Source organism: Cervus elaphus, chromosome 4 (assembly GCF_910594005.1).
Source record: "Cervus elaphus chromosome 4, mCerEla1.1, whole genome shotgun sequence".
In the NCBI taxonomy this organism is placed as follows: domain Eukaryota; kingdom Metazoa; phylum Chordata; class Mammalia; order Artiodactyla; family Cervidae; genus Cervus; species Cervus elaphus.
Window position 1 is genome coordinate 24,190,770 of NC_057818.1, and position 26,949 is coordinate 24,217,718.

At 44.1% G+C, this 26,949-nt stretch overlaps 1 long non-coding RNA gene across 1 annotated transcript; it reads left to right on the plus strand.

The window, feature by feature from the left end:
- The first annotated feature begins 38 nt into the window (after positions 1–38).
- Positions 39–26,949, plus strand: LOC122690612. Its single transcript, XR_006340056.1, has 3 exons — positions 39–142; positions 15,188–15,194; positions 26,920–26,949. It is a non-coding gene; the product is annotated as an uncharacterized LOC122690612 (long non-coding RNA).

Genomic DNA, 26,949 nt, shown 5'->3' on the forward strand with positions numbered 1-26,949 from the left:
AAGAAAGATTAAGGACAAGAAGAGAAGGGGGTGACAGAAGATGAGATGGTTGGATGGCATCACTAACTCAATGGACATGAGTTGGAGCAAATTCCGGGAGATTGTGAAGGCCAGGGAAACTTTGCATGCTGCAGTTCACGGGGTTTCAAAGAGTCGGACACAACTGAAAAACTGAACAACTATCAGCCCCAGGCTCCTGCCCATCTCTCCAGTGTCTAAGTTTGAATCAGGAAAAGACACTCCTCCACTAACCCTATGGGGATTTCACCCTCAACCTCACCAATAACTGCTTCCTGCCCACGGACAGAGGGCACCTGCCCAGGAGCATTTACCTAACACTGCCTAACAAAGAGAAACCCTGCTCCAAAGCCCTGAATAAAGGAAAAGCCAACACTAGTATCTTTCCTGTTATCTCCTGAACTAGTCCCCATCCCCTCAGGAGGGCAACATAATTGAGTATGGATTTGGGGGAGCTTTGCTTGTGGCCTTTGGAGAATCTGGCTGACAGTAGCAATCAGAAGGGAAAACTCAGACAAGTAAGAATGAATGGGATCCCAGCACACAAGAGCTATTAGAAGAGGAGGGGTAGCTATGGAGAGGGAACACTGGGCAAATCTGATGCACAGCCATTAGGTGACTCGGATGAGATGAGCAGCAGGTTATGAGAATTCCCCTAGTAAACATGGCAGAATCCTTGAGCTGGTGAAATTGTGGATAGACGCAGTGAAACGGCCAGAACTTTTGAAAAAGCCATGAAGGAATGTCACAGATACCTGAGAATCAACAAATCCCATAATATAATAATAAATCAACAATCCCATGATGATAACAAACTGGGTTCTTATGATCTGCCAGACACTGATGGATATATTTTAAGTGTATGAGTTCATTGCATCTTTACCAAAGTCCTGCGAGGTAAATACTGAAATCCTGTTACCACTATTTGTACAGAAAAGGCAGAGAAGCAAAGAAAAATTGACTGTCTCACCCAAGGTCTCACAGCCAATAAGGAACAGAGTTGTACTTGAACCTGGGCAGTTTGTGTCAAAAGCTCAGGATCTTAAATGTTTTTGTTAAATCGAGTCTCCGTATTTTATGGAGCCTGGTATGTGAGAGATGGAAAATGGCCCATTTTATAGATGAGGAAACTGAGGCCCAGAAGGATCTTTCAGTAGCACCAGTTGTCTGCACTCCACTCATCATGCTATGTTCTTTTCCACTCGACGGTCTTATCCTCTGAGTCTATCTGACGAACTTTTACTTACTGGCCAAGATTCAGCTCAAGTGGCACCCTCTCTGGGAACCTTCTCTCATCACCTCAGGTAAATCATGTTTTTCCTCTTTTGGTTCCCACAGAATTCAGCTTGTGTCCTTATTAGTTTGTTTTTCATATGCAGTAAGTATTTTCTTTTTTCTTTTCGGAATTCTTGAAAAAGTCAATTGCATAATAGATACATTTTAAATATTCATGTTCCCATCAACTAGAATTTATGTTTGTTAACATTTAGCCATATTAGTTACAAAAGTTGTTTAAACAAAGAACTTGAACATAATAAATGAACTTAGAGGGTTTTTTTTAAAAAATAAAAGACATAAAAAAAAATCACAGGTGAAGTTGAAGTACCACATCTGCAGTCCACTTTCCCTTCTTGCCCATTGGCATGAATCTGTTGAGCATTCTGAAGATCGATTTTTAAATTTGTATGTGTCTATTTACCAACATGTGTGTGTGAAATGTAACATGCATTCAGAAAATAACCAAGCAATATATGTGTACAGGGGGACAAGCAGTTAATATCTACCACCAATGACAAAGAGAAAACATTGAAAATACCCCAAAGACTCAATGCACTTCCTCCCTGGTTATAATCTTTCCTCTCCTTGATCACCAATAAATTTTTAGACAATGTAATATAGCTTTTCAAGATTTCAACCTTGGTGTAAATGGAATCACTCAGTAAATATTCTTTCTTGTCTTGCTGCTTAGGCATGATGTTGCAACTTTGAAATAGTATGTGTGCATACCATGCCATTGAATGACATACTTCAATTTATTTATCCATTTGTCAAGGCATAGGCATTTGATCTCTTCCCAGTTTGCACCAACTATAAGAACCTTGCTGTTGTGAGTGTTTTTGCCCATGTCTGCTGGTTTATATTGCACGTACTTTTCTAGGACACGTGCGTAGTAGAAGAATTGCTACATCAAAGGATGTATATGACTCTGGTTGCACTGGTGGTGGTTTAGTAGCTAAGTCATGTCCCAACTCTTGTGACCCCATGGACTGTAGCCCACCAGGCTCCTCTGTCTATGGGACGTTGTAGGAGTGGGTTGCCATTTCCTCCTCCAGGGGATCTTGCCGACCCAGGGATCAAACCTGATCTGTGGCATTGCAGGTAGTCTCCTGCATTGGAGGCAGATTGTTTACCGACTGAGCCACCAGGGAAGACCCTGGATGACGCTAAATTGTTTTCTAAGAGTCTGAAATCTTAACTATAATATCAAACTCCCTTACCAAAAGGATGTGTTGAAGAAATAAATTGGATTTCAAAAAAGCAATATAATGACTACAAGGAGGAGGAGGGTGGCATTACCTAGTATCAGAGGCTGGGAATCTGAGCATCTGTCTACTGAAGGAGCATCTCCCTGTGGCACCTGAAGGCTGTGGACCCCGGAATTAGCTGAAATCAGCTTCCCTGGAGGGTTGTAAGGAACTCATCACACCCATCCAACTCTGACTGGATGGCATCTGCTGACAAAGCAGAAGAATAGATGTCCGCACTGATGTGGACTTTATCTCTTGACTGCTTCATTACATTCTACCCAGAGCAGTACTGACAAGCAGTCACCAGCAGGCAGCCAGAACACAGGGCTACCCAAGCTGCACTGGAGTGGCCCTGCCTCAGTTTCCTTTTTGCTTTTCAGAGACTCCTGGGGACTCAGAATTATCTCAATGATCCAGATTCAAGGTCCTCTTGGGGGTGGCTCTAGTATATGCCCCTTCCACTTTTATCCCCAATATCCTCAAGAGGACCCCAGCAGGGTCTCCCCGAATGACTGAGAAACCCCTTCATTACTCTGCCCAATATGTCAGCAAGGGCTGTGTACAAATCCAAGGATTCTCTTGCCAAATGTACAGCCTGTTCCCCAGGCTTTCACATTATAATGAAATGGAGAACAAGCAAGACATCTTAATATCCTATTCTACTAGAAAGTGAGATTTCCCCCCTCCCTCTCTCTTAATAGATAAATTAATATCATCAAACATTCTGAAAAGATCCTTTGTGAAAACATCTCTCTTGCCAAAAAGAAAAGTTTATTATAAAACTGGAGAAATTTGTTTCAACTTGTAAAAAGCCCTATGCTCAGCAGTGAATTTGGTTCCCCTCCCTTTTTTCCCCCCTTCTTCAATTAATTTCACACTAATCCATTTCTTTATCAGGCGTTGGAGTGAATGCGTGTGGAGTGAGTGATGATGATGAAGGGGCAATGGAGGTGTTTGGCTCTGTAATTTCATCCTTGAATTTTGTGATTACTAACAGGACAACTTTTTTAATTTGCTCTTTTGTCTGGATTCCCTGGCTGGCAATCTGCTTGGTGAGCTCGGCTTTTTAATCAATCACCTAGATAATCAAATGTCACTGGCTATCTGCTCCGTGTAATTACTTTTGCAATTAAAAATCAACCTCAAGTTGCCTCATCTAATTAGAGGGATGGGCAGATTTTCATCTAGATTGATTTTTTAATAAATATTGACTTAAAATGCCATAATCTCATCATATTCTTTCATTTTCTTTGTACCAAAAATCAAACAAATGGAAGAATTAGCAAGCAGAAGGAATCGTGGGACTTCAAAAGCTTCTGCTGGTTCAGACACACAAAACTATGCTATACAGAAGCCCAGCTTAGCTCGCCTAATAACAATACTCAAAAGCTTCCACCTTTTATTGGGAAAAAGAACAAAGCCATCCAACGATTATATTTCACATTAACATTGTTGCAAGCCCACAATTCTAAGGGCTTCTAATTTCATTTGTCGTGCTGCCAGAGACAATCATTTCTATCAATATGATTATTTCTTTAAAGCAATCCCATACATGCTGCTAAAACTTTTAGTCATTAGCAGGAATATATATATATAGGAATACACACACACACACATATATATATATATATGTATATATATATACATCATGCTCGGACCACCACTGTGAATTTTTCTTAAACATACAAATGCCACTAGAGGCAGATAATTTTCTCATCTTCGCTGTCTTGGATCTTTTACGTATTGTAATTAAAACATTGTCAATAACACACTTCATTGCTTTTTGGTTGTCGTAGATGATGTTAAACATGGCAAATCCACAGTCTGGTAAGGGGATTACCTACAGGAAAATAACACACTTTGCTCAGAGAGCAATTGTCCTAAAATGAAATGTAATGGTATCTTGTATGCCTGCTTTAAAAAAAAAATATCACGTCGGTGACCCTGACAGAATTCAATTTAAACCTCAGCTGACTGGGGGCATGATGAAGAAGGAATAACGCTTCTAGCATTTCTGCTTTATTCCATCACAAAGAAGGGACTTCTGCCTTCTTGTGCATTCACATTACCAGGGAGGAATAGTGAATTGGAATCGCCCACATCTGCCTGCACAGTTCACGCTAAGAAAAGGGAGAAAAAAGCCATAACCAAGGAACATCAAACTTTCAGCTCTTATTGGCAGCCAAACAACAGAGGGGTCAGGACAGACCAAAATAAAAGAGGCAAAGACAGTGAAAGAGAGAGCAGTGTTGCCCTCCGTGGCTCCCTCCACGAGGCAGAGAAGTACCTGCTTGTGGGGATGGTTTGTCTGCAATGGTAGCCATGCTACCAAAGTGAAGTTTAAGTTCGCCATTTCCCCAAAGGATAGCTCATGGTCCCAACAAACTTGACTCCAAAATGGGGGGCTCTGTGGTCAAATTGGGCTTCCCTTGTGGCTCAAATGGTAAGGAATCTGCCTGCAATGTGGGAGACCTGGGTTTAGTTCCTGGGTCTGGAAGATTCCCCTGGACAAGGGCATGGCCACCTACTCCAATATTCTTGGGCTTCCCTAATCACTTTTAAAAAGAAAGAAACCACAACATTTTCTGCCTCCTTGCTGGAGAGAAATAACACACGTTATTCTTGAACATCTCCAAGAAGTCTTTCCATAAGCCTGTTTGGCTCAGAATTTATCAAATTTATTTTTCCCTGGATTGTCCCTATCTATCTATCTTTATATCTACTATCTATCTATCTATCTATCATTTATTTCTTTAGAGGATACCATGTGGAAACACTCTCTCAGTGCACACTTTGGGAAGCGATGGTATCTTACACCACATAAAGAATCTCATTTTTCTGCACCATCAGCCTCTCTGGGGGACAAACCTTGTCTTCTAGATGTGCCACTGATTATGTTTTCTAAGCGCAAAGTGATGTCTGGCATGTCGGAGTGTGCTTATGGCCATCTCCAGTGACCTGCTGCAAATGAGGAAGGTGATGGGGGGGTGGGAGGTCCTGGGATCATAGTAACTGGGTATCCTCTGTGCTTCTTGCCGGAGGGAAATTCTGTAGGCCTGTGCCCTGACACCATCATGCTCTGTGCAGGTGGAAAGAGTTGCTCGATTGCCCACTGCCGTGTGCAGGAAGGTTGAGATCCCACCGAAAGTTTGAGAGAGTAATAGAAAGAGCAAAGGGGAAAGGATAGGAGTGAGACTTGTTGATCATTACTGAACATATACCCTATGGTAGGCACGGGGTTGAACATTCTTTCCACCTGTCCTTTTCATTTAATCATCCTAACAACTCTGTGAATCCAGCATGGTTTGTATTATTCTTCTTCCCATTACACAGATGAGGAAATGGAGGCTTCAAAAAACAAAGTGCCGGTGAAAGGCAACAGGGCTGGGAATGGGCAGAGTTTAGCCCCAGACCAGTCTCTGGAAGCCATCAAATACTTGAGGCTCTGGACCAATTTCATCTTCTAGGAGTCAGCCTGTGGACAAGCGGTGGAAGCCGCTGACTTGGGGGAGGGATGGCGCTGTTGGGAAAGAAACATCCTTGTAGGGAGGATCAGCTATCTGTTGCCATAAAAATTCTGTGTTACAAGACACTGCAAAAATGGCTTGACGAATAAGCATTTCTTAAATTTCCGAGTCTGCTGGTTGATGGGGAGTTTCTTTAGCTCTCAGCTGGCCCAAGTCATGAGTATGACGTCAGCTATAGATTGGCTAAGGGTTGCTGGTAACTGGGGCTGGCTCTCTCCTTGGTTTCAGGGTAGACTGGTTGTTGTGGGTCTAGGATGACTTTGCCTGGGACAACTGGAGTTCTGCGCTCGGTTCCATGAGTCACATCTTTCAACAGGTTGGCCTGGGTGTGTTCTTGTGTGGAAGGCAGAGGGGCAGGAGGGGAAGAGAAGATGTACAAACACCTTTCAAGCCCCTGCTTGCCTTGTGTTTATTAATCTCTTAGTGACCAATGTGAGTCACAGAGTCCAGGGCCAGGCACTGCAAGGTTACAGAGCCCAGAGCAAGGATCCAGGGATGGTGAAGGTTCACAAGGGACAAGTGACAAGCTGCAAAGCTACAGTTTGCCAGAGCTCACCTCATCAGACCATGCGGATGCAGGATGCATCATCCATGCCATACCAAGCTCCGCCCTTTCTTCCTGGGCTGCTGGGGGATTGGGTACCGTGTACCAGTGGATGAGGGATTCCTTCTTACAGAAAGATCAGTCAGTGGTTGGAGACTCTCCCCACCCAAGAGACTTAAACACCTCTCTCAATGAAAGCCAAGGAGAGTTCACACATACAGGGCAGGTGGACAGGTGACTGACAATCTGCTTTTCACACTGGCCCTGTGCTGGGGTTGGGCTGGTGGCCAAGCCCCAGCTCCAGATCTCCACAACAGGCACCCTCAGGACCCAGAGTGAAGTTCTGGAGGTGTAAGAAGCCCAGGGTTCAAACTCAGATGCCAGAAGGAACACTGAATAAATACAATTGCATTCTTTCAACACAGGTATGCTTTTGTTTGTATATTAAATACACAGAAATTTTCTTTAATTCAATATGGAAACATGCTCTCTACTCTTTTTTTCTTAAAATGTGATTCTTTGTTAAATTTGATGTTGTTTCCTGCTTTTGTTAGCATCATGGTTACAGAGGTATATTTCCTTTAAGAAGAAAACACTAATCAGCGATATCAATGTGAGGACACAGGACCGTATTTAGTTGATCTTGGTGTTGGACATTGATAGGGAGTGGTGGAGACTGCACCAAACTGGAAAAGTACTCCATTCATCTGAACAATGCATTGCATCTGCTTGTTCACTCCAGCCGCCGCTGGCTGGGTGGGGATGTGGGTGCCATCTCTCATGGCTTTATTTTCAAAAGTAGCTGGAAACCTAGATTTTGATGTGCTTTTGAATGGTGGTTTCTGTTCAAGAAACAGACATGCAGACAAAAGAAAGCTCACCTGTGGGTTGGATCTAGCCATGGGTCACTGGTTTTCAATCTCTAGTCTAGGCTAATGACCACATTGCATAGCTAGGGAAACTGAGACCCGGAGATGGGAAGGGACTTGCCTGAGATCACAAACAGTCCATTTCAGAGATTAAACCAGCGTCGGCCTCACGGTGTGGCCTTTGATACTTTCCCACTCTTAGATTCTGGTGGATCTGTCCTCTCTTATGCAACTGTATTATAGCATCTCTTGCTCTGGGTTTAACTTTTAGTCATTTGTTAGAGGGAGCTTTCTGAGGGCAAGTACTATGGGGATTTTTCCTGGGTATCCCTAGAACCTAGTAAAAGAGCTAGCACAGAATAACTGCTCATTACACATTTAGGGAACAAATAGAGATACAATTTGAGAGAGAATCATGAATGAAGTATGAGAATAAAATAGCAAATCCTATTTATCCAGCCAGTATTCTTCACCCACACACTATCATCAGGGTTTTTGCAAAAGATGAAAAAGAGAAATAAGAGACAGCAGAGCAGAGAGGTTGAGAGAATGGCACTCTTGGGGTCAAATGCTGGCTCTGTCATTTCCTAGCTACGTGATCCCAGGCAAGACATTGATGCTCAAATGTTCCTGTCTGTAAAAATGGGTTCATAACAGCACCAACATCAAGTGGACTGTGCGGACCATGTAGAATAATGTACATAATTAGCTCGGTGCCCCCATGTAGTAGGTGCTCGCTAAATACTCTCTAGTATTATTACTAAAAATGCAGCTGGGCTTCCCTGGTGGCTCAGTGATGGAGAATCTGCTCGCCAACGCCAGGGACATGGGTTTGATCCCTGGTCTGGAAAGATCCCACATGTGGCAGAGCAGATAAGCCTGTGCACCACAACTACTGAGCCTGCGCTCTAGACTCCAGGCGCTGAAACTCCTGAAGCCCGAGACCCCGAGAGTCAGTGCTCCACAACCAGAGAAGCCCCTGCAGTGAGAAACCCATGCACCGCAACTAGAGAAAGCCCACGCGGCGACAAAGACCTAGAGCAGCCAAAAAAAAATTTTAATAAATAAAAAAGAGAGAGAGAGAAGCTAAATGGCTCTTTCTCCTTCAGCAGTTCCCAGCCTGCTGCCCACCCTCCACAGATAAAGTGGCCATAGTGGACAGGCAGGATTCGGAAGCCAAAGCCAGGCTGTGGCAGGAACTCAGGGCCCTGGGGCCACCAGCCCTACCTCTGGGGCTCTCAGCTTTCTCTGTCCCACGCCTGCTTTGAAGTCAGACTCCTTGGGAAATCAGTAGCCTCCTCGGCAGCCAGGGATGCAGAGACATGCTGCCGTGACTTGCTCAATGGAGCTTTTCCTGCGTGAGCCTCAGTAAACACGTCCTGAGGGTCTCCGAACTCAGTCTCGGCCCTGGCCTGAGCATCAGCAGGCGGAAGGGGCCGCAGAAGCGGGATCCTTTATACGTCTTCATCTCTCTCCTCTCCAGGAAAACAGGCAGCCACTACTGGGTCTCAGTTGTCCATTCCGGCTGAGCCTGAGATCATTCTAGAGACAGCCAGCCCGCCGGCCACGTAAGCCATCGTGTGCTGAGGCAAGCGGTCTCTGGAAACCAACACATTCTAATTTAGGTGTTGGGTCCGCTTAGAAAAGCGTTCTCTTTCCAAACTCAATTATGGCTTTTTAATCATCATTATTATGATCATCATCATCATTATTATTGTTCTCATTGCAGTATTATATACAGTAAGGCAATCCCCCAAGTTGAATTTATGACCGAATAAATGCACCGGCGAAGAAGAATGACCCTGTTTTTCTCAGTATAATATTTTAGTTGCATTTGCATTTGGAGGAGGATTTGTGGTGAGCGGAGGGATTAAATCCCATGAAATCATTATACAAATTTCCAAATGTCAAGTACTCTGATAGAGATTATGATTTTATCTTCTTATTTTGACAGGAAACCGTGTGTGGTCACCTCTGTTCTAGAACAAGCGAATCAGGGAGGCCAGGGGAGACCAAATAAAGAGAGAGGCGCTTGCAAGTTTCCTGAGCGGCTGTCTTTTTTATTCTGCTCGCTTGTACGACAGACTGTAATAGACATTTTCCTTTGCAGAAAATAATAAGAGCAGTACTTATCGCACGGTGCCTCCAGCCAGTGGCAAAAGGAAATTAGAAAAGTCCAATGAAGCTGAGAAGTAATTAATCATCATACAGTGGGGCCTGTCAAATCAGAAGGGTCCTTCCAGCTGATAATGCTCCCCAACTCAATTTAGACTGATAGAAATTAGAATTTTTTTTTTCCTCTGGCAAAAACAAAAAGACTGGAGTTAGCACAAATGTGGCCAACTGCTGGCTTTCCTGACTGCCTGACCCATTTATAGCGATGTTTGCATCGAGTTTAACTCATGCCAAAATTGAAGCAACATGGTTTCTTCCTCTAGGCAAAGGGAAATCATAACGATACTGTTTTAAGACTTTTCCCCTCTCTCCTCCCCTCCATCCCCACCCTATAGCCTTAGCTGTAGAAGAAAAATTAAAGTTTGGGTCTATTGATCAAGTTAGTGGATCTCCCCATAGAGCTGTGGGGGTTGGTTGGTGGGGGGGTGGGAAGCATTTACCAAGGTCTATAATGAGTCTGGACTCTTTGGAGATCAAGTGAAATAAAATGGGTTCAATAGGAGCCACTGAGGGCTTCTGGTGAAGGGGAGTGGGATAACAAGATGCTTTCAGAGATTCTTGAGCCCCCCTGCACAGGGGAGGCAGGATGGGGAAGGCAAGGTGGTTCTGACTCAAGAAAAGACATCCACCTGTTGGAACGAACTATGCCACTTATCTAGAGTGCAATGCTCCCCACCCGCCACCACTCCCACCCAGCCTCATGTCCCCATGCTCTAAGGGGAAAGTAATACTTCCATTGCTTCCTTCAGCTGCCCCCTGGAGATAGGGGCTTCAAAACTCTACGGCAGGGATCTTGAACCCAAATGTCTACAGGGACCAGGAAGGAAAGAAAATGACTGAAGCCGGCAGAGTAGACAATAGAGATTAGTGGGGACTGTGGCCAACTGGATCTGGTTTTGTGTTTCCCGAAGGGAGCATTCTCTGCTGGGTTCCAGCCAGTTGCAGTTGAGGGGCGATTCACACATTATGTTGCCAGATCTTCTCACTGGCCACAAGAAGCCCTGCATTTAGAGTTCAACATAAAATCTTCTAGCTTTTAAATACAGGTGACTAAATTTTTTGAAGTGTGAGTGTAGGGATTTCCTTGGTGGTCTCCTAGTTAAGAATCTGCCTGGCAATGCAGGGGACATGGGTTTGATCCCTGGTCAGGGAACTAAGATCCCACACTGCGGAGCAACTCAGCCAGCACGCCACAAATACTGAGCCTGCTCCCTGCCTAGAGAGTCTGTGTGCCAGTGTGAAAGATCTCTCATGAAGCATCCCACCTGCCACAGCTAACACCCAACGCAGCCAAATAAATATTAAAATAAATACATGACTAAAACGTGTGAGTATATCTGCCATCGCCTACCATCTGTGGCTTTGGATAATAGAGAGGGGCAGGTCCTATAAAATGCTGTATTTCAGACAAGGCTGTGGGTCCTACAGTCCCACACACCAGGATTTCCATCCTGGCCTCTCACTGTTATCAGTCACATGTTCCAAATCAAGTGACTCCCCTTCTCCTAATTTCAGTTTTCTCATCTGTGGAAGGTGGAGAATCATTAATGCCCACCTTGTTGTTGCTGTTGTTTAGTTATTCAGTTGTGTCTGACTCTTTGGCAGCCCCGTGAACTGTAGCCCACCAGGCTTCTCTATCCACGGGGTTTCCCAGGCAAGAACACTGGAGGGGGCTGCCATTTCCTCCTCCGGGGGATCTTCGTAACCCAGGGATTGAACCCGGGACTCCTGCATCTTCTGCATTGGCAGGCAGATTCTTTACTGAGCCATCTGGGAAGCCCAGCTACCTTGTATATTGGCTAAAAATGCAGAGTACCACTGCAACTTCTGGAACACTTCAGTATCCAGCAAAGGACAGCTAATTGGATCATCACACTGTACCACTCAAAATGCATCCGTTTCAACAAATCTGCCCTTGATGACACCTGTCCCCTCCGCCTGCCCCAGACGCCCTGTCTTCCCAATGCTTACACACACCTCTTGTCATCTCCTTACATGGAACTTGTAGTATGACACTTGGTGACTTCCTCCCACTGGAGAGGCCAAGCAGAAATTCACCAAGTTTTCAGAATCATAGAATTTCAGGCTGTACAATTGCTGCTCAAAACAAACACATTCTTCTACAGCAAAGCAAGCCGTTTATTATGTAGGAAATGCAACTGTCACGCCCTGTGTTCATATGACTGCCCTAGGAGTTGCACCATCTTGCTCATCATTTGAGGTCTGTGGGTACAAATTAATTGAGAGGATAACTTGATGACTGAGAGGGAGATAATCTCTTGTAAGTGGTATTTACTTCTAGAACTTTGGAAAGGTTCTCAGGGGTCCCTGATTTTTTTCACTCCCTTCAGAGCTGATGGCAGAGAAACCACTGCACGGCTGACATCCACAATGGCAAACAACCACAGCCAAGCCTTCTCCATCATACCTTCTATTCTTGTTATCTCTAACTGTGACAATGCTGCGTGATTCCGTCATTCCATCTCCTTTTTACAGATGAAGAATGTAAGGCTCAGAGAGGTAAAATGACTTGCTGAACACCACACAGCTTGAGTGTACCAGAACCAGGTTTTGCTGCCTTCAAAACTCATCTGTTGGGACTTCTCTGGTGGGCCAGTGGCTAAGACGCCATGCTCCCAATGCAGCTGACCTGAGTTCGATCCCAGGTCGGGGAACTAGATCCCACATGCTGCAACTAAGAGTTTGCATGTCACAACTAAAGATCCTGCATGATGCAATGAAGATCAAAGATCCTGTGTGCTGCAACTAAAACCTGGCACAGTCAAGTAAATAAATAGAATATTAAAAAAAAACAAACTCATCTGATGTTCTACATTGGCAAGAGTACCCTGGTTTCCCTTTCCCTTCTCTTGGCTTTCTTCTACGCTCCAGCTCATTCATTCATTCAACTCATTTTTTAAATTAAAATATATTTGACACAGAATATTGTGTAAATTTAAGGTGTATAGCAGGTTAATTTGATCCATTTATATATTGTTATGTTATTGCCACTGTAGCTATAACTAGAGCCTCTATCTGTGCCATAAATATCATTTCCTTTTAGTGGTTGGAATAAATAAGTTCTAGCCTCTTAGCAAGTTTAATGACTATAATGTAGCCTTGTCACTAATATTCACTCTACTGTGCTTGAGATCTCTTGGGTTTGCTTACTACTCACTGCAAGTTTGTATCCTTAAAACACGTCTGCCCTATGCTCTCACCCCCGTGCCCTGTTGACCACCATTTTTCTCTGTTTTTATGAGTTTGGTTTTTTTAGATTCCATACATGAGTGATATCATACAGTACTTCTGTTTGTCCGACTTACCTCACTTAGCCTGATGCATTCAAGGTTCACTCATGTTGTCTCACTTGGCAAATTTCCTGCTTTCTCATGGCTGAGTAATATTCCATTGTTTATGTACATAGCACATCTTCTTTATCCGTTCACCCCCGATGGCCACTTAGACCCTTTCCACGTGTTAGCTTTTATGAATAATGCTGCAATGAATACGGGAATGCTGATAGCTGTTCCATATCCAGCTTTCATTTTCTTTGGGGATACACCCAAAAGTGGGATTGCTGGATCATCACATTTTATAGCGTGCCTTCTGTGTGCCAGGCTTCTCCTTCAATTCAGTCAGTTCAGTCACTCAGTTGTGTTCAACTCTTTGCAACCCCATGGACACTAGGCTTCCCTGTCTATCACCAACTCCCGAAACTTGCTCAAACTCATGTCCATAGAGTTAGTAATGCCATCCAACCATCTCATCCTCTGTCATTCTCTTCTCCTCCCACCTTCAGTCTTTCCCAGCATCAGGGTCTTTTCCAGTGAGTCAGCTCTTCGCATCAGGTGGCCAAAGAACTGGACCTTCAGCTTTAGCTTCAGTCCTTCCATTCAGGTGTCCTGATGTGGTTTCCAGGAACACTGTCAAATGGACTGTGTCTGCTGTGACACTTGACAACAAGAAACCTAGGGAGCCAAGGGTCCACATTTCCTTATCTCACCATGCATCTGATGTGTACAGTCCCTCTGCTCAGAGACTCAGTTCCTTTTGTTTCCTGGCCATCCCCTAGGGTTGGGGTCAGCAAACTCTCTCCCTAAAGGGCAGATCATAAATATGTTTGGCCTGCTGGTCATAAGGTCTCTGTTACAACAACTCGGCTCTGGGGCTGTGGCCCAAAAGCAAACCTAGGCAGTGCTCACGTGATGGGTGTGGCCAGAATCAGCCAACTTTGGGCTGGATCTGGGGCAGAGGTCATCGGCCCTGCCCAGGGCATTGTCACCTTCTGCTCGGTCTCCGCCTTGTCCAGATTCCAGCCAGTCTTGAAGGGGCAAGAGAACATGCAGGAGGCGTACCTGATGTGTTAGAGCCCAGAACTGAAAGTAGCCCATGTGACTTGGCTCACATTTTATGGGAAAAAACTTAAGTGGCCCTGATCAACTGCAAGGGAGTCTGGGTCATTATAGTCCAGCCAGGCCAAAGAAGAAAATGGATTTTGTGGGTGCAGGCAGTTTCGGCCACAAACCTTAATCAAAGCAAAGGAGGCTGCATGGATAGTGGTTCTCTTTCCTCAGAGAAACTTTTGCTCTCTGTCACCCTCCTTATTTAACTTAAATGCAGAGTACATCATGAGAAACGCTGGGCTGGATGAAACACAAGCTGGAATCAAGATTGCCGGGAGAAATAGCAATAACCTCAGATATGCAGATGACACCACCCTTATGGAAGAAAATGAAGAAGAACTAAAGAGCCTCTAGATGAAAGTGAAAGAGAAGAGTGAAAAAGTTGGCTTAAAGCTCAACATTCAGAAAACTAAGATCATGGCATCTGGTCCCATCACTTCATGCAAATAGATGGGGAAACAGTGACAGACTTTATTTTGGGGGGCTCCAAAATCACTACAGATGGTGACTGCAGCCATGAAATTAAAAGATGCTTGCTCTTTGGAAGAAAAGCTATGACCAATATAGACAGCATATTAAAAAGCAGAGACATTACTCTGCCAACAAAGGTCTGTCTAATCAAAGCTATGGTTTTTTCCACTAGTCATGTATGAATGTGAGAGTTGGACTATAAAGAAAGCTGAGCACCAAAGAATTGATGCTTTTGAACTCTGATGTTGGAGAAGACTCTTGAGAGTCCTTTGGATTGCAAGGAGATCCAACCAGTCCATCCTAAAGGAAATCAGTCCTGAATATTCATTGGAAGGACTGAAGCTGAAGTTGAAACTCCAATACTTTGGCCACCTGATATGAAGAACTGACTGATTTGAAAAGACCCTGATGCTGGGAAAGATTGAAGATAGGAGGAGAAGGGGACAACAGAGGATGAGATGGTTGGATGGCACCACTGACTCGATGGACATGAGTTTGAGCAAGCTCCAGGAGTTGGTGATGGACAGGTAAGTCTGGTGTGCTGTAGCTCATGGGGTCACAAAGAGTCAGACATGACTTAGCAACTGAACTGACTGAACTGAACCCTTGATCCCAAGATCTACGTGGTGTTCAGGAAACCCATTTGGAGGTTGCAGGTGTTTCAATGCAGCTGTCATTTAAGAAATCCTTTTGATTGTAATATCTGAGCTGCAAATTACATCCCGAAAGATTTTTGTCTTACTATCCATCCGTCTGAAGTTGCTCAGTCGTGTCCAACTCTTTGCGACCCCATGGAGTGTAGCCCACCAGGCTCCTCCATCCATGGGATTCTCCAGGCAAGAATACTGGAGTAGGTTGCCATTTCCTTCTCCAGGGGATCTTCCCGACCCAGGGATCGAACCCAGGTCTCCCACATTGCAGGCAGACGCTTTAACCTCTGAGCCACCAGGGGGCCCCTATAGGTCTTACTAGGCTGCTGCTGCTGCTGCTAAGTCACTTCAGTCGTGTCCGACTCTGTGTGACCCCATAGACGGTAGCCCACCAGGCTCCCCCGTCCCTGGGATTCTCCAGGCAAGAACACTGGAGTAAGTTGCCATTTCCTTCTCCAATGCATGAAAGTGAAAAGTGAAAGTGAGGTCACTCAGTTGTGTCCGACTCTTCACGACCCCATGGACTGCAGCCCACCAAGCTCCTCCGTCCATGGGATTTTCCAGTCAAGAGTACTGGAGTGGGTTGCCATTGACTTCTCCGTCTTACTATAGGTCCTTTCAAAAAGCTAACTACTCGGGATTTCCCTGATGGTCCAGTGGTTAAGAATTCTGGCTTTCACTTTGGGGAGCAAGGGTTTGCTCCATGATCAGGGAATTAAGATCCTGCATTCCAAGCAATGCTGCCAAAGAACAAACAAACCCAGCCAACTACCCTTGAACATTTAGGAAGAAAAACAGTGTTCAAAATTTCCATTTGTATACAACCCATGAGAGAGGCACCCTGCTTCTTTCAGACTCAGTTTATCTGTTCTTGCCCTGCAGAAAAGGCTCCACAGAGTCCAGAGAAGATACTTTGTGTTCTTTGCACCCGCCCCTCCACCCGGCATCCTGGGTCAGCCACCTCTACTGGCTCCGCCTCTCTGAGAAAGGGGCACAGGGCTTTCCTCTAATCACCTGATGGCCTAGTAAGGGGAAGCAACAGTCCCTCCAAACTGCCCTGGACCTGTCAGAGAATCTGGAGGCCTCAGGGTGGACCCATAACAGAAAGGGGAGGACTTTGGGTCCTATTTCCTGCTAGCCTTACCATGTGGCCCAGGAGAGCAGGATGGGTTCCAGCCTTCTCTCACAAGGGGCACAGAATGGCCAGGAGATGATTACATTCTCTCCCAGTGATAAGACCTGTATCACCAAAAGTTCTCAACAGGGCCAGATGGATCAGCCTAATCATAGCATCTCCACATGTTTGAGATAGTGCCACCAGATAGACCCTCCATCCTTGGGTGCTGGGGGATGGAGAGGCATCAGTGTCGGCTTCTTGAGCTCAGGGCAACAGACCCACTGTCTTCTTCCCTCATCTGTCCTGGAGGGGATGAGGGGCCCTAGGTTCACCTGTGGGAAATCTGGGCTGTGAAGGGGCTCACGTCCTTATTGTGGAGCTATGTGCCCAAGGTCTGTCAGTGGAAGACAACTCTTTTTGAGACCAGAGATGATGCCATGAAAACCATCTCAAACCTTCCTGCACGTTAATGTGAAAGTGAAAGTTGCTCAGTAGTGTCTGACTCTTTACAATCCCACGGACTGTAGTCAACCAGGCTCCTCTGTCCATGGAATCCTCCAGGCAAGCATAGCAGAGTGGGTTGCCATTCCCTTCTCCAGGGGATCTTCCCGACCTGGGGATCAAACCCAGGTCTCCCTCATTGCAGGCAGATTCTTTACCATCTGAAAACTAACTGAAACTTGGGGTGTACTCTGTACCAAGGCCCATTCTGAATTTTAGTTCCTGGAACAACCCCATGGGCTGTTTTTGCTCCCATTTTACTGATGAGAAAACTGAGGCACAGAGATGTTATGTAAATTGCCTAAAATCATATAGCAAGGACCCACTCAGAACAGAAGTCAAACCCAGGCTGAGTCTGGACTCTTAACCACCAGACTCTTACTATTTCTTGATACGTGAACTTAAAGCCTACATCAAAACTACAGTCAATCTATTTGATTTTTCTTTTGTTATCTGCAAGTGGCTGCAGGAAAAGGAAGGAAGGCAGGGAAGAAAAGGGGAAAGGAAGTGAGGAACCAAGAAGGGGAGAGGAGGAGAGAGGGGATTCAAGGAGTGAACAAGAGAGGAATAACCAGCTAGAGGGAGAACTCAGCCCACCTGAGAGTGAACTGCCCTCCTACGACTGCTGAAATCTACATTTTCTGCTGGTTTATTTACAGATCGGGTGTTAGATCCTAATAAATGGGAGGATTTTTAAAAGGTCCTCAGGATAGCAGAGCCAAGCTAAGCAAATGGCTCCAGCTCGTGTACACAGCGAGGTGAGATAAAAGGCCCCCGCCGCCCGGGACCACTCCAGCCCCTTATCAGCCACTGGCCCTCTGTGGGGTTTAGAAAGCCCAAGTGGGAGGTACTGGCGGAGAGTTCAAAGTCATTTTTCGAGTAGATATCGCAATCAAAAGTTTGTCTATCTGTTGAAATATTTAGGAGAACAAGATATCGCTTTGACCCGCCTACACCTGGGACATTTCTGAATGCTGTTAAGATGTGTTTTAAGCTTGTTTGTAGTCTTAATCTCTAAAGGGCTTCTGCATTTTTCAAAGGGTAGAATTTGGCACAACAAAACCAAACCAAAAAAAAAAAATTTTTTTTCTCCATCAAGAGAAGTGTGTTTGGTAACCTTAGCCGTTCCCATGCCTTCTGGAAATCAAAAGAGAAAAAGGTGTATGACCAGATCTTAACCTCACAGTGGTAGCAGAGGTATGCAGCTGCCTTTCTTAACCCAAAACGTAACTTTATAGAGTTGAAGCCACCACCTGACTTCCCAGACACTGGTCCTTAAAAGAGGCGGAGAACCTAGACGTGATGCTTCAAGTTCATGGTGAACTTGGTTTTGTCTTGGGACCCTGGATGTTTGAAGCCCAAAGAGGACTCATTTAAAGAATGCAAGGATGATGCTGTAGAAGAAAATAAATCTAGTAATTTAAAGAACAGGGCTTCCCAGGTGGCACTAGTGGTAAAGAACGCACCTGCTCATGCAGGACATGCAGGAGATGTGGGTTTGATCTCTGGGTCGGGAACATCCCCTGGAAGAGGGCATGGCTACCCACTTCAGTATTCTTGCCTGGAGAATCCCATGGACAGAGGAGCCTGGTGGGCTATAGTCCATAAAGTCTCAAAGAGTCGGGGCGCGACTGAGGGGGCTGAGCACAAATTTAAAGGAGGGAGAGAGTTTGGGGCACAGAAAGCCTCAGTTAAAAATGGGACATCTTGACTGCCGCTTTCTCCCAAACCAGGCTGTCTGGAGCTCGCTTGTTCATGTTTCTTACAATCCTACTGGAACAGTAAAATGGAGTTAACACTGTCTCCTTAACAGAGTTCTTCATGAGCTCCAAAGATGACAGAGAATGTATGTGAGATGTCCACACGTGCTTGGCATATAGAAGGAGCATACTGCATGTGACCAAAAGAGAAAAAAAAAAAAGTTAGCTTCTCTCCTCTTCCTCCTTCTCCTCTTCATCATTATCTTCATCACTGATGTCATTAGCATCAGTCATCAAGATGACTTATATATGTTCCCCCAAATATATGGCTTCTTCCAGTTTCACTGGAGGAAGAGGACTCAGTTCTAACATTCTGAGGCTAGTAAAGAAGTCCATGGTCTCCAGGGCTGCTTTTTCAGGGTGCAAGCTTGTGGTGGGGAACGGGAGCTCCAAAGGTCTGACTCAGTTGATTCTGTGGAGATCCCTGCCACCTAGAGGGGTGAACCAAGGGCCACCTGTCCCCTCCCCAAGCCACGAACCAAAAAAAAAGAGAACCCAGTCCTTGACCTTCACATTCCCATGGTGAGCCTTGACTCAGAGTAGGTGTAAAAGTCATTAGGAAAGTTAGCAAGCATCATTCAAGACGGTAGGCCATCACTGGCCATGGTCTCTCCATGTGGTAGTGATACACGGATCACAGGCTACTGCCCACCACCGTCATCTCCACTGCTTATCTTTCTCTGGATTTATCCTGTTACAGCTGGTGTGTTTCCAGGTCCTGGGCACTCATCTATAAAATGGGGTTAAGCACTGTTTATACTACCCCATAGGATTGCTCTGTAAGGTAATCATAGCAACAATGTTTCATTAATAGAATATTTACTATGTGCCAGGCACTGTATTACTATTTACCATTTCATTTCAACTTTGTTAGCAAGCAAATAGTTGCAGATGAAAACTGCTACATGATACCATTACATTCCCATACGTTGGCAACAATTTAAAATGTCTGGCAATAGCAAGCATTGACAAGAGTGTAAAATCAAACAACCGTGTCGGGAAAGAGTTTGGCAATATTTACTAAAATCGAGCAATGTATATCCTGTGAGTCAGCCTTTCCCTCTCAGTGATGAGCCTGGAGAAACTCTTACACAGGCATCCTAGGAGACATTTGTAAGAATTTTCATAAAGCATTGCTGTCTATAGTAAGAAAGTTGAAAATCATGTAAATGTTCATGAGAAAACAGAACGTCCAACAACAATGTAAACGATGGCTTTGCACTGCACATATCAACATGGGTGAAGAAAGCATGTCTCAGAACTGTATGAAAAATTTTGTGTAGAAGGACATATATAAACAGTTAAAGTATAAACAAGGCTTCCCTCTTAACTCAGTCTGTAAAGAATCTGCTGGCAATGCAGGAGAATCGGGTTCAATCCCTGGGTCAGGAAGATCCCCTGGGGAAGGAAATGGCAACCCACTCTTGTATCCTTGCCTGGAAAATCCCATGGACAGAGGAACCTGGCAGGCTACAGTCCATGGGGTCACAAGAGTCGGACACAACTTAGTGACTAAATCACCACCAAAGTATAGAGAAATACCCTGAAATGCATACCTTCAATTCAGAGTGAACTTTCTTTCCAAGGAGTGGTGGGAAGGATGTGATGAAGAGAGACACACAAGGGCCTTCTACTGTATTTGCAATATTTTATTTCTTAAGCTGGGTGGTGGGTACATGAATGTTTATTATACTTTTTAAAAGAATACTTTTTGGGTGTCAAGAATTCATCAGTAAAAATAAATTGACTTTCTTAAAATAAACAAATGAAATTGAATTCAAGTCTCATGGAAGGCAGACCTGCTGGAAAAGAATTCACATGTGCTATAATGGCAGCCTGCCCTGGTCAGCACAGACCCTGGGTCCCCCTTCAGGTCAGGCAGATGGGACAGAAAAGCCAGCTCCAAGTCCAGCCATGGACCCCAGCAAAAGTACTCTGTTCACAATCTCCTGTGCTCTGGCGTGAATTCCAGGCAGAGGAAGGGTCAAGAAGATGGGACTAGTGCAGATGGGGAGCATGAAGCCCTTGGATCGACAGAGGTCCTGCCACAAAGTGGGGAGAAATGATGGATTGATACATTTAATGAAAAGTCACCTCTGGAAGAGTAATAAAAATATGATCATGTAGGCAGGTATGTTTGGTGGCTTTTTTTTTTTTTTTTAAAGTCTCCACTCTGACGCTCATGCTCTGGTACAATTCTTTTGTTAGCTCAGGTAATATTTTTGAAAAACAGCATTACAAAAGGTTAAATGTAGAACAGATGTAAGTTATAAAATACAAGCTGATCAAAGCTGAGATTTTGAGACAGATATGTTAGCAAATGATGATAAATCCGTCCCAGTAGGACTGTAAGAAGCAGACAAATGTAACTGTGGAAGAGTGAAAGTCAAGGGTTGAAAATGGGGGAAGGGGAAAAAGAGTGAAAACAAATGTTGGAGTTAATTCCGGTGAACTCACTCAGAACATCAATGAATCTATGCCAAGGTGGGACAGAGGTAAGGGACACAATATACACCATTTTCTTTAAAAGAATAATCAAATTCCTGGGTTTTGAATAATCCAATTATGGATTCAGATCCCAGAGTCCCAGGATCGCTCCTTAGGTCCCTTTCTGACTCTGGATTTCAACCTCTTCAAGTAACAGACGCTGGATTCTGGTTTAAAGCCTTTTAAAAATCGGCTTTCAAATTCGGGCATCTAAACTTCTCATTAAAAAGCCAGATAATTTATAGTCACGTCATTAAACCGCTTCCTCAGTCTACCATGATAAACTTATCATTTGGGGCAGGGAAGGGGGGAGATTTCAACAAAGCATTACGGACTCCTTTCTGGGAAGGCAGCAGAGAAACAAAATTAAATAAATCAGCCTCTCTGTGTCAATAAATGAAGCCCATGAGAAGTAAACTATTTACTGAGGCTTAAGTGAAACAGAAAACATTTAAAGATCAAGAAAAAAAGGAGGTAATTGTTCAGGCTGTCAGCAGGGGACCGCTGTGATAATTTGATCTGAACTCTGCTAACAAATGACTGAGCCGTTCTTCCAACTTTAGTATCTGTTTATGCTCCTACAAATTGAAACCCCACCGCTCAGCTACACAGCACAGTACCCAGTACAATAGCACATCAGCTCGCCGATTAGTTCAAGGTGGGGATGGATTAGCTGTCCATCCCAGGCTTCTGAGCCCTCCGAGCCCTCCAGAATATTTTGTCTTTCCCTGCTGGGGTAAAAGGGTGCAGACATATGTAACTAATAAAGAAACAGGCTTCTATGGACTGGAGGTTGAATGAAAGGAATGCAGAACAAAACTATAAAATAATAATAGACAAAGGGGCAGTGAGGACTCAGGGAACTCAATACCTCCTCTGCTTACCCAGCCGGGGCTGTCGCACCCTCATCCCCACCAGTTTTTAAAAGGGAAGGGGGTCTGTTGTGTATGTGATCTCCTAGCCCGGGGTTCCTGGCCAGGCAAGTCGACATTCAGGACTGACATGAGATCAAAAGCCTGATAAATGAGAGGAAAGGGAATGTTTGACCCACTAAACCATATTCTACAAGAATCCCAGGCTTTTAAAGTAATAAGCAAGGCCATAAATTACAAGGTCTTGGATCTATTCTGATGTATTCTGATGCACGTGAATGTTATTCGAATATAATATTTTTAGAGAGATTCATGAGCCCTTGAATGCTTAAGACTCTAGTTCTCTATTAGAATTCTGCATCTAGAGTTCACACTGGGAAAAAAGCAACTTATCTTCCTGTGGTTTCGGAAGCTAAAAGGGGTAATTAGGTGAAAAATATGCTTTAAATAAATGGGAGCAAATTCAAAATGACACCAGACATCCATACTCTGCTTCCTTAGATCAATAATGAGTCACATTTGGAAAGGGAACTTTAGGGTGGAATGGAAAAGAAAAGAGGAATAAAAGAATAAAGCAGTGTAGTGTAGGGTTAAACACGTGGGATCTGGCGTTGAGGCCTTTTCTCCACCATTATAGGCTGTGTGACCTTGGTTGGGTCTCTCGGCTTCTTCAAGTCTTGGTGAAAGTGTTAGTCAGTCAGTTGTGTTCGACTATTTGCCACCCCACGGACTGTAGCCCTCCAGCTTCCTCTGTTGATGGAATTCTCCAGATAAGAATACTGGAGTGTAGTGTAAAGTAATTAGCCTCCAACTTGTAAAAATAAATGGGAAAAAAAAACAAAACAAAGAAAAACAAAAAAAGAATACTGGAGTGGATGCCATTCCCTTCTCCAAAGGATCTTCTGACCCAGGGATTGAACCAGAGTCTCCCGCATTGCAGGCAGATTCTTCACCTCCGAGCCACCAATGTGTATGAATAATAATAGTAATAATACCCTCTGTCCCAAGAGAGCTATTGAGAACACCAGAGGAGGAAGCATATAGGGCAGGAGTCCCCAACCTCTGGGATCTAATGCTTGGATGATCTGAGGTGGAACTGACGCAATAAAAACAGAAATAAAGTGCATAGTAAATGTAATTAATGCACTTAAATTATCCTGAAATCATCCCCCACCCCTCACTGTCTTCCATGAAACTGATCCCTGATTCCAAAAATGTTGGCCACCTCTGATACAGGGGACACAGTGACTAGACACAAGATTAACTCATCAGTAAATTTTTGGTGATGTGGTTATTACAATTATCAGTGAAAGACCATATGGGTATACAGATGAAAGGATGGAAAGAGCTTTGGTTAATCTACCAAAAAAAAAAAAAAATTTCTGCCAAGAAATTAGAAAGCTTGTGGAAAAAATGACTAGATACAAAGGAAGCTACTGCAAAAGTTTCCTATGAGTTGGATTATTTCATTTATTCTTTTGTACTTGTGCCGTTTCCCAAATTTTCAAACCATGTGCCCCAACCTACTCTGAGACAATGTTGGCAAATCTTCCAGCAGAGGGCACTGGACCCATGGAGAGCTGGGGGGACCATTTTGAAAATGGCTGCCTTAACTGCACCCCCCACCCCCCCCCCCAAAAAAAAAAGCCTGCTAGCCACAGAGACAAAAACATAACATGTATTTCCATCCAGGCAAAATCGCCTTCAGACCAAAAGCATCTCCCGATGGCTGATGTTTTGCCTGCTAGGATGTTGCCAGATAAAACAATTGCTTACCAGAACCTAAATAACTCCAACAGCCATGTGATGAAGCAGGCAAAGGCAGAATGAAAAGGATAGCTTAAGCTTTTCATCCTTTTTAGCTAGCCTAGTGGTTCTCAACCAAAATGGGGATTTTTGCTCCCAAGGGGAAATTTGGCAACGTCGAGTGTCATTCTGGAGGGCAGGAAGGATTGCTACTGGCATCTCATAGGTAGAGGCCAGGGATGCTGGTAAACATTCTACAGGGTGTGTAGGACAGCCTCCCACAGCAAGGAATTGTTGGCCAAAAATGTCAATAGTGATGAAGCTGGGAAACTAATCTAGACTCAGAAGTGTGACTCTGGTTTTCCACGTGGCTCAACTTGGCCGAGGTACACATTAATGTTGGAGATGTGATATCACTGAGCCTGAATCTCAGCAAATTAAAACCAAAACATAATAATGAACAAAAGCTGCTCTTGGCTGACTAAGCTTCAGTGAGGGAGGAGAGAAAACAGGTGTTGAGAACACAACTTTGATTTTTCAGTCCTAATCTCCAGAGAAACCAAAATGATCAGAACATGGTCCAGCTCTTTTCCGTTTTCCCGAAGTGGAGAAATTTATGGCCACAGGCTGAATACTTAGAGATGTACTCAGAATCCCTGAGGGATGCTGGATGCACTGGAACTTAACCAGAAGTTAGATGAATAGATTGGGTGGGAGGGGAGCCCACAATGGAGTCAGTGAGGATCTGAGTTTAAATCCTGGCTCTATCTCTTAATAGTTGTATCACTCTGGGCTGGTTAGTTCATCTCTCTGGGTCTCAGTTTCCTATCTTTAAATCAAGGTTAACTCCATCTTCCTTGCAAGGTGGTGGGGAGGATTAAATTTAATAATGTAGCTAAAGTGTGATATTCTTAAATTCAAGAATGAAATCCATTTTCAAACTGCCCAGTAGATGTTACATTAATTTCTTTCTTTCTTTTTTTTTTCGGTTTCAACAGCATGCGGGATTTTTAGTTGTAGCATGTGAACTCTTAGTTGTGGCATGTGGGATCTAGTTCCCTGACCAAGGATTGAACCCAGGCCCCCTCACTGGGAGCTCGGAGTTTTAGCCTCTGGACCACCAGGGAATTGCATTAATGTCTAAAGTTAACCAACATTTATTGAGCACTCCCTAGGTACCGCGATTTGCGTTGATTGTCTCGCCTTAACATTCTTTTATTATCATCCCCATTTTACAGATGGGGAAACTGAGTGGTGGAGGCAGGGTTTGAACGCTGGTGGTCCAGTGCCAGAGCCCACATTCCTCTACTCCTTCTACCATTTTTAAAGAAGTCGGTGGTAGAAGGAACATTAGAGACCACTTAGGCAATCCTCCTAATTTCTCAGATGGACAGTAGAGTCCCACAGGGACTAAGTATTTTGCTTGTGATAGAGCTGGTATGAAAACTGGGGCGGGGGTGGGGCAGAGGTTGGGTCCTGACTCCCATTTCTTTCAACAAAGAACAACTTTGTTTTTTTTTTTTTTTTTCCTTTTCAAAATCAGATACCATTTTCCCAGCAAAGGGTAAATACAGGACAAATCACTTAGCGTGTGTATCTTAATAACCCAACTTGACTGAGATGAATGAATTTACATTCAGTCATCATATAAGCCTATTAAATATTCTGGGAGGCTGCAGTATACATTTTAATGGATGTTGAAACACTGAGTGTGTGTGTTTATGGCTCTTTTAATCTTGCCAGTTTTACTAATATGATTAGTTCGGGAACCATTGCACATTGAGACGCAGACATAAAAATAAAAACATGGAAGTTTCTAGAACATTCTGTGCCTTGACTTTTTTTTTTTTTTTTAGAATGGAATATTTGGTTCTCACCCATGAGCTCAGTTAGGAAAGAAAAACACAAATGGCTGAAATCACGACATTAGCCCTTTCTGAGGGATCCATAGGTAGAAACCTATCTTTGTTCACTATGAAATACTCAACTTCTTGGTTATAATTGTGCTACTTCCCTGTTGGGGGATCCAAGATTTCATAGGCTGATAGCTCTAGCTATACCCAACTCTCAGGCACGAGGATCCATGAAGCACGACGTGAGGTGCCCCCAAACCTGCCTCTGATATTTATCAGACGGTCCATAGTGAACAGCAGCCAAAAGAGAATCCGCATCTGGGAAAATGATTGCAAATGGCCAAGTGCCACAGTGAGAGTTGTTTGTTCTGGGAATGGAAGGAGGAAATTGTCAGAGGAAGTGAAATAGGAAATGAAGAGATCAAAGGGAGGAGGAAATGAGATTGAATTGAGCCCTTTTTGGACTCAACTTTGCACTCTTAACCCATGTGAGGCAGAAAGATTAGCCTTTAAGCAGCTGGGATTGGGAGAAACACTTTCCAACGGGTGCATCCTGGTGATGGCAGCTCCCACATCCCACCCCACACATGCACTGCGGCTGGGGATCTGAGGGAAGCCAGGCCCACTTCCCACAGAAACTCCAGTGGTGAGTGTCCAGAGTTAATCCTCAAATGCCGATTTAACCCATAACACCCTTAAACCATGGGATAGGAAGAGTTTGTATAACCCAAGCCCGGACTCTCTCCCCCAAAAGGAAGTGAGACTTCACCTAGAACCAGCCCTTTCCCTTATACCCAGGGTAGAAAATGGGGTTTCCACAAGTCAGAGTTAACAGCAGGGATGTGGGCCCACAGGATAATGGGTTACGAGCCACAATCACAGTGATGATCCTTTGTCCCAGCTTGAATCTCTGGTCGTTACAAATCTTTGTAAGGACCCAGGTGCATCTGTCTGCTTCTCATCTCAGGAAGAAGCAGCTTTGTAACATATTCAACAGACTTATTAAAAAAATAGTCCATGATAAAAAAAAAAAAATCTAAGAAAATAAAAAATAACATTAAAAATATGCTATTATTAAGGTTGTGCCTAGTGTTGTACCCTAGAATCTGCTCTTTTGTTATTAAAATGAAAGCTTGGAAAAGTTAACAAAGTATTAAAAACATATTAGCAACCAAACTTAGAGTTTCTCTTGTTGGTATGGAAAGATTGAGAAGAGATTAAAGTGAGTTAATTTTCTCATTAATTCATTAATTAGTGCTGTACCCATGTACCACCCAAAGTCACTTGAACTTTGGGAAATTCTAAACTAATCAAATGGACTTGAGTTAGAACAAATCCCTGGAGACAGTAAAGGACAGGGAAGCCTGGTGTGCTGCAGTTCATGCGGTTTCAAAGAGTCAGACACTACTTGGCGACTGAACAACA